This window comes from Lycium barbarum, chromosome 7, assembly GCF_019175385.1.
Source record: "Lycium barbarum isolate Lr01 chromosome 7, ASM1917538v2, whole genome shotgun sequence".
Taxonomy (NCBI): domain Eukaryota; kingdom Viridiplantae; phylum Streptophyta; class Magnoliopsida; order Solanales; family Solanaceae; genus Lycium; species Lycium barbarum.
Window position 1 is genome coordinate 2,587,951 of NC_083343.1, and position 14,946 is coordinate 2,602,896.

Consider the following 14,946-nt stretch of genomic DNA (forward strand, 5'->3'; position numbering starts at 1 on the left):
AGGATGTGTTGGGATAGATGTAATTCATCTATTTTTAATTTGAGATTATGTATTCAAATCTTGTAAATAATTTTTTTTCTTAAATGTACCTTATGCGTCAGGATTTTGGATGAATTGAGCAGTGAATATTAGATACTAAAAATTATCAAACAAAAAAGGCCCTAAAAGACCAAGTTTTTGAGCAATTCTTTCTGTTTTTGGGTCAAGTCAAGAATTATTGGTATGTCCTTTCCTTATTTGTCCAACTGTCCTAAGAAATGGCTGGGGAGTGGGGGGTTGGGTTTGCATGGTTTGTGACTAAATATGTCTAGGTTGATTGCACGCTAAGAATGCCATGAACAGAGGGGAAAAAAGGAGTATTAAAAGTAAAAAAATTATTTATATCGGTATATACATCAAATCAATAAATTAATGACATATATTGGCAAATACTATGAACTTAATCATGGTTAATTAGTTATATTAGCATTAAGTTTTTCAACCATAGTAAGTTGAATTGAATTGATGTAAACATAGACTGTTTTTTCTGCTTGTATTGTCTCTTTTCTTTCCTTGAGGCGAGAGTCTACTAGAAACAACCACTTTACCTTTTCAAGGTAGAATAAGGTCAGTGTACACTCTACCTTTTCCAAATCCCACTTGTGAAATTACACTGAATTTGTTGTTGTTCGTATTATTGTATTATCGGGCGAGTAAGTATTTACTAGTATTAAATTAGGAAAAATTGGACTTTGGGGTAGTTTGATTTGCGGACAAGTTACACTAGGATTATAATGTGAAAATTATAATACCAGAATATTTACTTGGTATACTTTCTTTTAGAGATGTTTAGTTCGTTAAAAATTAGATAATAAGAGATATAATATAAAACATATGTTTGGGTTTATACTAGATAGATTAAACTTAAATAAACTTGTATTTCCAATTATAACTTTGACTTTCTTAAAGGACTTTGAATGAAGAGCTTTGAAGAAGACATTTTTGCCTTTCGATTGTCTTAACTCTGGATAGTTAATCCCGAGATTGTTATTACCTAATTATTTATAAATAATCCTGATATAAGAAGGATCTAGAATCTAGCCAGTTTATTTTCTAGTATAATCATTCGGTATACACAACACACTCGCACGATCAATCGAGATGTGCAATGAGTAACTCCCATAAAAGGGAAAAATCGTTCTCTGACAAAAGTTTTTTCTTTGTCAGAGCTTTAATGAAAGACCTCTAATTAAAGATGGTGTGGATGGTCTATCCCGCCATGTATCCTGATAATCGTAGTCATCGATGTAGACACGTGATTTTTGACCCTCCCCGGGGTGTTTTCACCTTCTAGTATCTAAATTTTCGTTTAAATATGGTTTGGACATTTTGTTTAGTAGGTTTTGTTTGAAAAATCGAAAATCACAAAAATAGGTGTTGCCTTTCTTGGATTTAAATGTTTTATTTCATTTTTTAAAGAAAAAGAAAATTTGCAAAAAATGGATTTTTTCTTTTAATTTAAATTTAATTATCCGATATAGTATTTTTTTAGTCTAGAATTAACTATTCAATTAATATTTTCATCCTTTTAGAATTAAAAAAATGACAAAAAGAAAAGGGGAATAAATGGGATTACACCACTTCATCACAAAATGACAAAGTTTGATAACAAACCTTATCACAAAAATGGGAAAAGGGGTGTGACATCTCTGGCGACTCCACTGGGGAGTAACCAGAATTCGAGCTTTGTGATATTGCCTTTTATTATTATTATTATTATTATTATTATTATTATTATTATTATTATTATTATTATTATTATTATTATTATTATTATTATTATTATTATGTATTGTTGAGCCTAATGTGCTAATTGCCGCTCATTTACCGCTTTAATATTGTTGAACTGTATTATAAACTGTCTTCTCGCGCACCCCCTCTGAATCTCTGAAAACACTTCACACACAGTCACGGGAATGCAGTTATGCATCCTACTTCTGTCAAGATAAAGCCGGAGCGTCTTGGCGCCCGGTGAAGGAATTTAGTCACACATGTTAGGCGGGGATGGATAAGCAATGAAGTCGGAATAGCACTGCTACTGACAGTATTGCCCCTCCCCAGCTCGAGTTGTCCGCTCAGGTTAGCCAGTCTAGACACCGTTTTCCATCAGGTTTTAAGCCTAGCAGAACTAAAACGCAGACATGATTATCCCTAGTAGGATCCGCTTATATGCATCACTTGCATTCAACTTAGTGCGACTCGGCACAGAGGTCGGGTCCGTCTAGGACAGGTACCCCTTTTTCTGACCGACCTGTGCATCTCATGTGCTATTTGCAATATTATTTTTAAGGCTTGCTTGATTGTTGATCGGTTTTAGGCTAACTAGTGAAATAGAAGAGAGAGAAGCATTCATCTGACTTTTTACGCACCCATTTTCCTTAAACCTCTAATTTGTCTGGCTCTTGCTAAAAATAAGAAAAGAAGAGTTCAATTCGAGATGAGTTTATTAATTAATTTATTTATTTTTAAAAACAACTTAGCAGTCCAATCTGGACGAACTACGCACACCTGGTTCCCGTTTCTCGGGGCGACGATACGTAGGCAGCCCATATCGGGTTCGGTGATCCTTATTAAAAAAAGTATTTTTATTTTGTATTAGAAAATCCGAAAAAACAAAGGAGATAGTTTTATAACAAAATAATAATAATAATAATAATAATAATAATAATAATAATAATAATAATAATAATAATAATAATAATAAAAGGGGGAGATTCCTTTTAACGCCCTATCCAAAAGAAAAAAAAAACCCAAAAAGATTTTACTTCGAGTAGTAATTTTAGCGGGGTTTCTTTGGAGGAAATTTTACAATCAAAATCCAAAAAAGATTTTTTGTTTTCAAGTTTTTGTAGTTTTTTTTCTCTTCCTAGATTTCAAAAAAAAAAAGAGAAAATTCGAAACAATTTTGTTGATTACTTTTTGCCGAAACTTCCCGAACTACGCAAAGATCTGATTCATGTCCCAGAATGATACGTAGGCAACCCAAGTCGGGTTCGATCAAATTATTTAAAAAAAAAATCCAAAAAGAGTATTGAAAGAGCGGAGAATAAAAAAAAGTGGAAAGAAAAAGAGAGATAATCATAAAAAGAAAAAAAGATGAGTGAACCGAGAGGTGTGGAAAGCAAAAATGAAAGAGAGGAGGGCCAAATCAAGCGAAAATGGGGATGATGCCAAAATGACATTGTTACCCTTAGAATCATTCTAGAACTAATAATCATGCATATGTGACTTGTGCACGGTTCCCTAACTCAATCGTTTTTTTTATTCATGATGTTTGATTTTAGAAGGTGGTTGGTTTGTGGTTTTAAAACTGGCGAATCATCCTTACAACACAAGGTCGAAAACCAAAAAGGCAATGGCGACCAACGAGGACACTGGGTTGGTTGACGTGGATGCTCAAACACAGTTGATTGACCAAAATTCGGGCTTAGCTGAAGAAGTGAGAATGTTAAAACAACACATGGCAAACATGTATCGGGCTTGATGACTGGTCAGGCACCACCTTCACCGCCACCTGGCTTCCTTGACATTTCCCCTAATATGCCGACCTCAACCCGAGCTCCACTCACTGTGCCTGGTGATCCATCTAACAGTGGGCCTTTGTTCAAAACCCCTGATACTCAACCCTATACTCCAGAACCGACTTTAAATGTCTCTAACCCATATGGTTATAACCCTCACCTTGAGCCTCCCGTTAACGGTGAAAAACTTGATAAGACCGTGGATGACGAGGAAATGACTAGAAAGATGAAAAGCTTGGAGCAATCCATAAGATACTTGCAAGGTTAGGAAGGTCATAAGAGTGTTTCATACAAAGACTTGTGCATGTTTCCTAATGTTCACTTGCCCTCTGGTTTTAAGACTCCAAAGTTTGACAAGTATGATGGGCATGGTGATCCTGTGGCCCATTTGAAGAGGTATTGCAATCAATTGAGAGGAGCTGGAGGTAAGGACGAAATGCTTATGGCCTACTTTAACGACAGCTTAATAGGAATAGCCTCGGATTGGTTCACTGATCAGGACGTCATTAAGTGGCATATTTGGGATGACATGGCTCAAGAGTTTGTGCGACAATTTCAGTATAATATAGACATTGCTCCAGATAAAATGTCCATGACCAAGGTGCAGAAGAAATCTACAGAAAGTTTCAGGGAATTCGCCATTAGGTGGAGAGAGCAGGCTGCTAGAGTAAAGCCTCCAATGGTAGAAGGTGAGGTTGTAGATACTTTTCTCCAAGCCCAAACTGAAGAATACTATCAACACATGCTCCCGGCACTGGGCAAACCGTTTATTGAGGTCATTAAGATGGGGGAAATGATAGAAGATGGAATCAAAACAGGGCGTATCATGAGTTTTGCTGACATGGAAGTAAATGCTGAAGTAACTCAAAATGGTTCCGGAAGCCTGAGCGACATGAGGGAAAATGATGATGTAGCCATGATTATACCAGAATCGCGTCGAGGTGTGAGGGGTCGATCTCGCTCATATACCCAGCCACAACCTCAAGTCTATGCCCAAACTCTATACACTCAACCTCAACATTACTTCCCTCCACAAGACCCTCAATATTCTATGCCACCTCTTCAATACTTTTCCTGTGGTGCACAGCCATATGCTCAACCACATCCTTACCAACAATGGTGCGCACCAGCTCCACAAGGTTCTTACCCGACCCCACAAGCATACCGACCTCGTACCAGCTCCAACTTTCGACCTAGGCCGAAATACAAGAAAGATAGACAACAGAGAAGAGAGGCATCTGGGAAACCTCTCGGGCTATCAGTCTCAGTTCCAGAAGTTGATAAGGATGAATTGGTTAAAGGGACCCAGAACTTGTTTGCTGAGAATAATTTGATTGAAAATGATAATGGTTCAAGTAATGCTTATGTGCAACTTAGTGGCTAAGATGACAGCTTTGCAGTTGGGAAGTCACTCCTCTCCCCTCTAGGAAGGAGTCTTGGTAGTTTGTTTTGATGTTCCTTCTGTTATCCAGGTTATTCTAGGGTTGTAATCTAGAAATTTTTTGCTTGTTTTAATGTCCACAACCCTTCTATCATTTTGTTTAATAATAATAAAAAAAAAAGTTTTTGTATTGTCATTTCCTAGTATATTTTCTTTAATTTTTCTTTTGTATAGTTCTTTTCAGGCTGGTTCTACTGACATGACATGCATGCGGATATCTTTAGCCAGATCTTGAAGGCTAGTTTAATTACATAAGAAATGCACCCAAAGGATTAAAAATGGTAAAGAAAAACATGGGAGGAAATAGTAGAGTACTAAAACATTTTGAGAGTAAGCTGAAGTCTGGCTTGAATGAAACTAAGGCGAGTACTTTGGAACCGTGAGAATGGTACTAGCGTATAACAATATGTTCATCCCAAGTGATTTGAAGTGGGTCAATATCAAGAGAAGTCAAAAAGCAAGTGCTCTCCGATTAACTTGAGTCATCCATTGTAAAGATATACCGTATGATTTTCACTTCTCATTCTCGAATCGCATGCTTTGTACTTGACATCTTAAAGGATTGGTATGACGAAGGCATTTCATTCTGCTATCCGAACATTGTGTCACCCTTTGCTAGCCCTTTTGAGCCTTAGTTTTATTTTCTTTCATATCCCTCTTTTGGAATCAAAGTACAGTACAAAAAAAAAAGTCGGAAGAGAAAAGTGAAAAGGTAAGGAGAAAGTCAAAATGAGGAGAAAAGAGTTGAAAGAAAAAAGAAAAAACAAAAAAGCATAAAAAAAACACACATAAAAAACAAAAACAAAAAAGAAAAAAAACGAAGAGAAACACACAAGAAATGAGCTTCCTGAACTACGTTTGACCTGATTCTTGTCTCGGCAGGATACGTAGGCAGCCCTATTCTGGGGTTCGGTCCAACCAAAGAAAATCCAAAATTTCCCGTTTCGAAGAAACTGGGACAGAAGTTATTGTTTTCTTTTGAGTCGATTCCAAACGTTGTAAGTCTCATCCCTTATTACTTTTGTATTGTCTTTGAGCCTCCATACCATCCTTTATTTCTAACCCTATCCAAAAGTGTTATATCCCGTGTTTTCACACGTTTGGAAAAATTCGATAAATAATGGATTCTTGAGATACGAGGTCAAATTTGATATTTTGTTGAACGTAGGAGTTATGCATGAAAGAATAGAGTCATGAAAGTGTGGGACAAGGTTAAGGGTAATTTTGGAATTTTGGAAATTAGTTTCGGGAATTATAAAATACGATCCATAAGTTATTGGGCTCAAAAATTGAATTGTAAGTGAGGCCCAAAAAGGGGTGTATGGCCGGCCACATTAGGCCATGATCCAAGCCCAATTTTAGTTGGTCATGTGCTTGGTCATGTGACCAAGCACTTCAACTACATATACCATAGAAGACTTAAGAAATTAGAGATAAGAACAACAAAGAAAATAGAAGGAGAGAAAGAAGACCATTTCGGGTTTGAGGTGCAAAAATAGCCACCATAAATATTGTTCTAAAAATTCAATTCTTGTTGTTTTCCTACTAAGTCAAGGTTCCTTTGCATCTTGGTATAGTTGGTTTGGAGTGGGAAGCATTAGATTCCTCAAAGTGAACACAAGTTCAAGTGAAGAAGACTTGAAGAAAAGGTAAGAATTTCTACCTTTTTATTGTGTTATGAAGTTTTGATTGTGTTGTAGTATATAGAAATGTGTTGATTGTATGGAAAAATGGAAGTTTGCAATGTGGGTTTGGTATATGGCTTGTAGCCGTGTGTATATATATGTTGTATAGCCAAGTTGTGTTGAATTTATGTTATATTCTAGTTGTAATTGTGATGAAATGCATATGGGAATTGAAAGTTGGATGAATTTAGTTGATATGGAAAAATAAGCATATGGCCGTGTGGTATATTTGGCTTGGGAATGAAATGGATTAAGTTTGTTTAGTGTATTGGAGTGTTGTTGTAATGCTTGGCATGGAAATGAAGTTAGAATGATATAAGTTTGTATTGAATTGGAATGTAAACACTTATGTCGTTTTAGTATGATTTTCCGACATTAAGGAAATGAAGTTGTTTGGTTGTGAATTAAGATGATCATTGATGAATTTGGAAGTTGGAAACTTGTTATGAAGTTGTATGCCAAAGATTTGGTGTTTTGCATAAGTTATGATTTTGGCGGAAAGTTGTATATTATGTATATCGAGTGTATATCTTAAGGAAAATGATATGAAATGTCTCTAAATCTATATTGTGATGATCTTGAGTGATAATGGATGTGAAATCATGATGTTAGTTCGAAAGTTTGGGTTGAATTGAATATTATGTCAACTTGTGAGAAAAATGACTAGTTGAAGGATATTTGTGTTTTTAATGTTTATTGTTGATATTGATGTTGTCGTTTGGGTTGTTGTTGATGAATTATAGCCGATTTGAATTCTCGGGGTGCTATATGTATAGGGGAAGTGCTGCCGAAATTTCGGTAGCCAAATATGCATTAAGTTGGAACTTTGGTATTCATAGCTTACAATTGGTAAACTTGACCAATTGCAGTTTTTTGACGAAACGGGAAGTGAGTTTGGAAAGGCTTAAGGAGCGTGAAAGGTATGTAAAGCAAACCCAATTCTTCCCTTGGCATGCCCCTAGTGTGTTAGGGTCGGATCCGGGCCTCGAAGGACCTCTTGGCCCTCGGAATCCGCAAGACAAAATTTCAGTTTTTCCTTCAGTAGAATTGAACCATTTTGATACGCTTTTTTTGAAATTATGCAATTTTGCTCTAAATGATTCAGAAAGTCATAGAATGTCTGTATAACCTTTTTAGGTGATACTATATGCTTAGAGGGCACAATTTGAGCCCGCCGTCTTGTTTGTCCCAAGGCGGGCCCACTATTTCCGGTTTTGCCCCTAATATGCTAAAGCTTACTTTCTAAGCGATTTTTGAAAGAAATGTTTTGATTACCCTACTAATCGCTTAAAGAATATTATTTTAAATATTCTATTAAATCTTATAAATTATTTTGACACTCGGAATGACTTCAGGAAGGTTATATTTCTGTAAATTATTATGATATCCGAATTGTATTAATTCTGATTTCGTCCGACTCCATTGGATTTGTTTGGCTTTGATACGCTTCATCGAGTCTTTGAAACCATTTATGATATTTTTAAATTGCATTAGTCTCTCACTACTCCATTCGTGGATGTCCCAATGTTTCCCACACTGAGCCCGGGCCAGGATATGTTGTCAAGCGTAATTCTCTGCATTGTTCGCCGCGTCCCGATGTGAGGGGGCAGGTATACGCGTACATGGGTCTGTGGAGTATGATGTGCCATGTCCGCCTATTCTGATCTGATCTGTTATGGCCATTTTGATATGACATTATATGATACGGGGCCACGCCCCTTTTTCTGATTCCTCTGTATAGTGGCACCAGCGTCGGGAGGGTGGCCACATTCTGTCTGCCGAGTCCCGTGGCAGGGACCGGATATGATATGATATGATATGACATATGTTTCTGTACGCATTCTGTCTGTTTTGGAAATATGCATTTGACACTCTGGATTCTGTACTCATTTTCTGTAACCATTATGATTTGACTTCTGTGATTCCGCTTTACATATTCAGTACATATTTCGTACTGACCCCCTTTCTTCGGGGGCTGCGTTTTCATGCCGCGCAGGTACAGACGACAGGTTTGCTGATCCACACGTTTAGGATCCCATTTCTGCTATTTTGGGGCGCTCCCTTCCTCAGAGCCCATCTTTTGGTACAGTCTGTCACTGCTATCTGGATATGTACGTTGTTCTAGGTATGACGGGGCCCTGTCCCGTCTTATGATTATGATATGTTCTGTAGAGGTATGTGGATACATCTGTGTGGGTTCTGTACATATGTTTGGGATGTTTTGTTTTATGATAGCCTTATCGGCTTCTGTGTGCCAAGTCTGCTCTTCTGCTAAATTCTGTAGCATCCACTAATGTTATTACTATATTATTATTCTGATAATATGTTAATTTGGGTATCGGGTACGTATAGGTGCCCAGCTAGGGCACTGGTCGCGGCCCAAGGGGTTGGGTCGTGATAAAAGTGGTATCAGAGCAGTTCGTCCTTGGAATGTCCACAGACCGTGTTTAGTAGAGTCTTGTTTATCGGTGTGTTGTGCACCACGCCTATAAACAGGAGGCTACAGGGCATTTAGGATACTACCCTTCTTTCTGTCTTAGATCGTGCGATAGAGCTGTGTTATCAGGATGACCCCTCCCTAACGAGTGGCTATGTTTGCAGATATGCCTCCAAAAAAGGCAACAGCGGCCCAAAAGGCCAAGTCAGCAGCCTTGGGAGAGACTAGCCAGGTCCAGAGGATTACCAGGGCCCAGGCACATATTACTCCGGAGACTTTGCCCCAGACAGAGGGTTCTTCTACACCGCCACTCGTGGAGGAGATAGGGGCAACCGTAGCTGCAGATCGGGGGGCGGCTCCACCGCCAGCTCTCGCAGTTCCAGTACCTGAGCCTCCAGCTCCACGGCCAGGCACTGAGGATCAGTCTATGAGGGAGGCAGTCCAGTTGCTGACGAGACTTGTGGCAGGGCAGGTTCAGGGGCATGGACTGGGAGGTGACCGGGCAGTCAGGCGTGACAGTTCGAGAGCCCGTGAGTTTTTGACTTGTAGTCCTCCAGAGTTCTTCGGGACAAAGCCCGAGGAGGATCCTGAGGAGTTTATCAGGAAGATGCGACGCACTCTAGATTTGATTAATGCTTCCGAGACAGAGTCAGTCGCGTTAGCTTCGTACCGGTTATATGATGTGGCGGCAAACTGGTACGAGTCATGGGGGCTATCCAGGGGGGACGGCGCTCCTCCAGCAGTTTGGGGCGATTTTTCTCAGGCATTTCTTGGACATTTTCTGCCCCCCAGAGTTGCGACGAGCCAGATCTGATAAATTCTTATTATTGAGGCAGAAGGGCCGCAGTGTCCGGGACTATAGTTTGGAGTTTGATTCCTTGGCCCGATATGCACCTACTGTGGTGGCTACTATGGCGGACCGGATGCACAGATATATTATGGGGCTGGATCGGTATTTTGTTGATAGCTGCTTAGTATTGGCTGCTCAGCCCGGTATGGACATTGCCCGTATTCAGGCCCACGCCCAGGGCATGGAGGATCGGGGCAGAGGGGGACACCAGCCTGACAGGGGCCAGGATCGGAGACAGCCCAAGAGGGCCAGGTCATCTGGTGATTTTCGGGGCAGACAGCCCCAACAGCCGCAGCAGCCTAGCAAATTTTCATCTCAGCCGGCGCAGAGCGCACCTCCCCAGTCTACAGGTCGCAGATTTGATAGCCCAGGGTATTTAGGAGCGGGCCAGAGCTCCAGGGCTTCAGGTTCGCGGACAGATAGGGGTTCTGGTCAGATGAGGCCACCCAGGGTTCAGTGTTCTTTTTGCGGCAGATACCATACGGGAGAGTGCTACAGAGCCACCGGTGCGTGCTTTTCTTGTGGCCGTCAGGGCCATTCTGTGAGAGATTGCCCATATAAGGGTAGTTCAGGTGGTGCAGCGCAGCCTACCGGATCAGCCGCTGGGTCTTCATCTTCGTCAGTGGCTATGCGCCCTACGGGGCAGGGTATTTCGGCACCAGCGGGTCGTGGCAGAGGCCGTGGTGGAGCTTCTGGTATTAGCGGTCCTTCGAACCGCATTTATGCTTTGGCCAGCCGCCAGGATCAGGAGGCATCTCCTAATGTCGTCACAGGTACTTTATTGGTCTTCTCTCGATCTGTGTATGCACTAATTGATCCAGGTTCGACTTTATCATATATTTCACCCCTTGTTGCCGGTAAAATTGGTATTATGTCTGAACCTATAGAGCCATTTGAGGTAGCCACACCGATAGGGGATTTTGTTGTAGCTAAACAGGTTTATAAAGACTGTTCTGTGATTGTTTGTGACCGTGACACTAAGGCAGATCTGGTAGAGTTAGATATGACTGAATTTGATGTTATTATGGGTATGGATTGGCTAGCTTCCTGTTACGCTAATGTTGACTGCCAGAATAAGGTAGTTCGCTTCCAGTTTCCCGGGGAGCCAGTTATAAATTGGGCTGGTAATACAGCATCGCCGAAAGGTAAGTTTATTTCATACCTTAAGGCAAAGAAAATGATCAGAAAGGGTTATATCTATCATCTGGTTCGGGTGCAAGACTTGGACGCCGAGACGCCGACACTTCAGTCAGTCCCCGTGATTAATGAGTTTCCAGATGTTTTCCCCGACGAGCTTCCAGGTCTTCCTCCAGAGCGAGAGATAGACTTCTCTATTGACTTACTCCCAGACACTCAGCCTATCTCTATTCCTCCGTATAGAATGGCGCCTGCAGAATTAAAGGAATTGAAAGAGCAGCTGAAGGATTTGTTAGATAAGGGCTTCATCAGACCCAGTACTTCGCCTTGGGGAGCCCCGGTATTATTTGTGCCTAAAAAGGACGGGTCGCTGCGTATGTGTATTGATTATCGGCAGCTGAATAAGGTAACTATAAAGAATAAATACCCCCTCCCCAGGATTGATGATTTGTTTGATCAGCTGCAGGGCGCTAAGTGTTTTTCGAAGATAGATCTTCGATCCGGCTACCACCAGGTACGAGTACGAGAGGCCGATATCCCTAAGACAGCTTTCCGGACCCGATATGAGCATTATGAGTTCAGGGTTATGTCTTTTGGGCTTACTAATGCCCCCGCAATATTCATGGAATTGATGAACCGGGTATTCAGGCCATTCTTGGATATGTTCGTAATTGTATTCATTGATGATATCCTGGTTTATTCTCGGTCTGAGGCGGAGCACGCAGATCATCTGAGATCGGTATTAGGGGTACTCCAGCATCAGAAATTATATGCCAAATTTTCTAAGTGTGAATTCTGGTTGTCTTCAGTGGCTTTCTTGGGGCATGTTATTGCAGCTGATGGTGTCCGGGTGGACACACAGAAGATTGAGGCCGTGAAGAATTGGCCTAGACCTACGACGCCCACAGAGGTACGCAGTTTCCTGGGGCTAGCAGGTTATTACAGGAGGTTTGTGGAGAAGTTTGCTTCGATTTCATCGCCTTTGACAAGGTTGACTCAGAAGGGAGCTAAGTTCCAGTGGTCTGACGCTTGTGAACGGAGCTTCTAGTTGCTGAAGGAGAAGCTGACTACAGCCCCAGTTCTGACTCTTCCAGAGGGACCGGACGGGTATGTTATTTATTGTGACGCTTCTGGCATGGGGTTAGGCTGTGTATTGATGCAGCACGGCAGAGTTATAGCGTATGCTTCCCGGCAGCTCAAAAAGCATGAGAAGAATTATCCTACCCACGATTTGGAGCTTGCAGCGGTGATTCATGCTCTGAAGATATGGAGACACTATTTATATGGCGTTCATGTGGATATCTATACTGATCATAAGAGTCTCCAGTATATTTTCAGACAGAGAGAGCTTAATTTGCGGCAGCGAAGGTGGCTGGAGCTTCTGAAAGATTATGATGTAGATATTTTGTATCATCCGGGCAAGGCTAATGTTGTTGCAGACGCGCTCAGTCGGAAGTCTATGGGCAGTTTGGCCGATTTACAGCCAGACAGGAGAGAGATAGCCCGTGATGTTCAGCAGTTGGCTAGTCTCGGGGTTCGTCTGGCCGATTCTGGAGATACCCAGATTTCTGTTCGAGGGGTTTCTGAGTCATCCATCAGGGACGATATTAAGCGGCATCAGTTCGAGGATCCTGTCTTAGCTCGGTACAGGGACACAACCTATGATAAGGAGAGAACTCTGTTCGAGTTTTCACCGGACGGCACTATGTTATACAGAGGCAGGTTGTGTGTACCTGATATTGCAGGCCTTCGGCAGCAGGTCATGAGCGAGGCACATTATGCTCGCTATTCGGTCCATCCTGGGTCTACGAAGATGTACCATGATCTTCGATGCTTGTACTGGTGGGACGGTATGAAGCAGGATATTGCAGAGTTCGTCGCCCAGTGTCCTAATTGTCAGCAGGTCAAGATTGAGCATCAGAAGCTGGGTGGACTGTTGCAGGAAATGGAAATCCCGACTTGGAAGTGGGAGGTTATTAATATGGACTTCATTACAGGTTTGCCTCGCACTCTACGGAAGTATGATTCCATCTGGGTCGTTGTGGATAGGCTGACGAAATCAGCCCACTTTCTTCCCGTTAGGACTACTTATTCCGCCGAGGATTATGCCAGGCTCTATATTAGAGAGATTGTGAAGCTTCACGGAGTTCCTCTATCTATTATTTCTGACAGAGGCGCCCAGTTTACGGCGCATTTCTGGAGGTCTTTTCAGGAGGGTCTAGGGACTCAGGTGAGTCTGAGCACAACCTTTCATCCTCAGAGCGACGGACAGGCCGAGCGCACTATACAGACGTTGGAGGATATGTTGCGGGCCTGCGTTATTGATTTCAGAGGCAGCTGGGATGATCACTTGCCGTTGATTGAGTTCTCATATAATAACAGTTACCATTCCAGCATCCAGATGGCTCTGTACGAGGCTTTATATGGCAGGAAGTGCAGATCGCCGATCGGCTGGTTTGATATTGGCGAGACAGAGTTGATTGGCCCAGATATGGTCCAGCAGGCCGTGGACAAGGTGAAACTTATTCGAGAGCGACTGTTGGCAGCCCAGAGTCGACAGAAGTCATACGCGGATAAACGGCGTCGACCGTTGGAGTTTCAGGTAGGCGATTGGGTATTTCTGAAGGTATCGCCTATGAAAGGCGTGATGCGGTTCGGCAAAAAGGGTAAGCTCAGTCCGCGTTATATTGGGCCTTATCAGATTGTTCGGAAGGTTGGAAATGTCGCCTATGAGTTAGATTTTCCATCTGATTTGGAAGCGGTACATCCGGTGTTCCATGTCTCTATGCTCCGCAGATGCATTGGTGACCCTTCCAGAATTTTCCCTGCGGATGATATTCAGGTGTCGGAGCAACTATCGTACGAGGAGCAGCCCGTATCTATTTTGGATCGTCAGGTAAGGAGGCTCCGGAATAAATATGTAGCCTCTGTTAAGGTACTGTGGCGGAACGAGAATAGGGAGAAAATGACATGGGAGGCCGAAGAGGAAATGAAAAAGAAATATCCTCATCTGTTCCCTATACCCACAGGTAACCTTAAATTCCTGCTTAATTCCATTTCAATATCAATCGTATGTCATATGTGTCGTTTATAAGCATGAACTCCCCCAAAGTATTTTCCATCCCTATAAGATTAATTTTACATTCGAGGACGAATGTTCTAAAGGGGGGGGGGGGAGGATGTTAAATCCCGTGTTTTCACACGTTTGAAAAAATTCGATAAATAATGGATTCTTGAGATACGAGGTCAAATTTGATATTTTGTTGAACGTAGGAGTTATGCATGAAAGAATAGAGTCATGAAAGTGTGGGACAAGGTTAAGGGTAATTTTGGAATTTTGGAAATTAGTTTCGGGAATTATAAAATACGATCCATAAGTTATTGGGCTCAAAAATTGAATTGTAAGTGAGGCCCAAAAAGGGGTGTATGGCCGGCCACATTAGGCCATGATCCAAGCCCAATTTTAGTTGGTCATGTGCTTGGTCATGTGACCAAGCACTTCAACTACATATACCATAGAAGACTTAAGAAATTAGAGATAAGAACAACAAAGAAAATAGAAGGAGAGAAAGAAGACCATTTCGGGTTTGAGGTGCAAAAATAGCCACCATAAATATTGTTCTAAAAATTCAATTCTTGTTGTTTTCCTACTAAGTCAAGGTTCCTTTGCATCTTGGTATAGTTGGTTTGGAGTGGGAAGCATTAGATTCCTCAAAGTGAACACAAGTTCAAGTGAAGAAGACTTGAAGAAAAGGTAAGAATTTCTACCTTTTTATTGTGTTATGAAGTTTTGATTGTGTTGTAGTATATAGAAATGTGTTGATTGTATGGAAAAA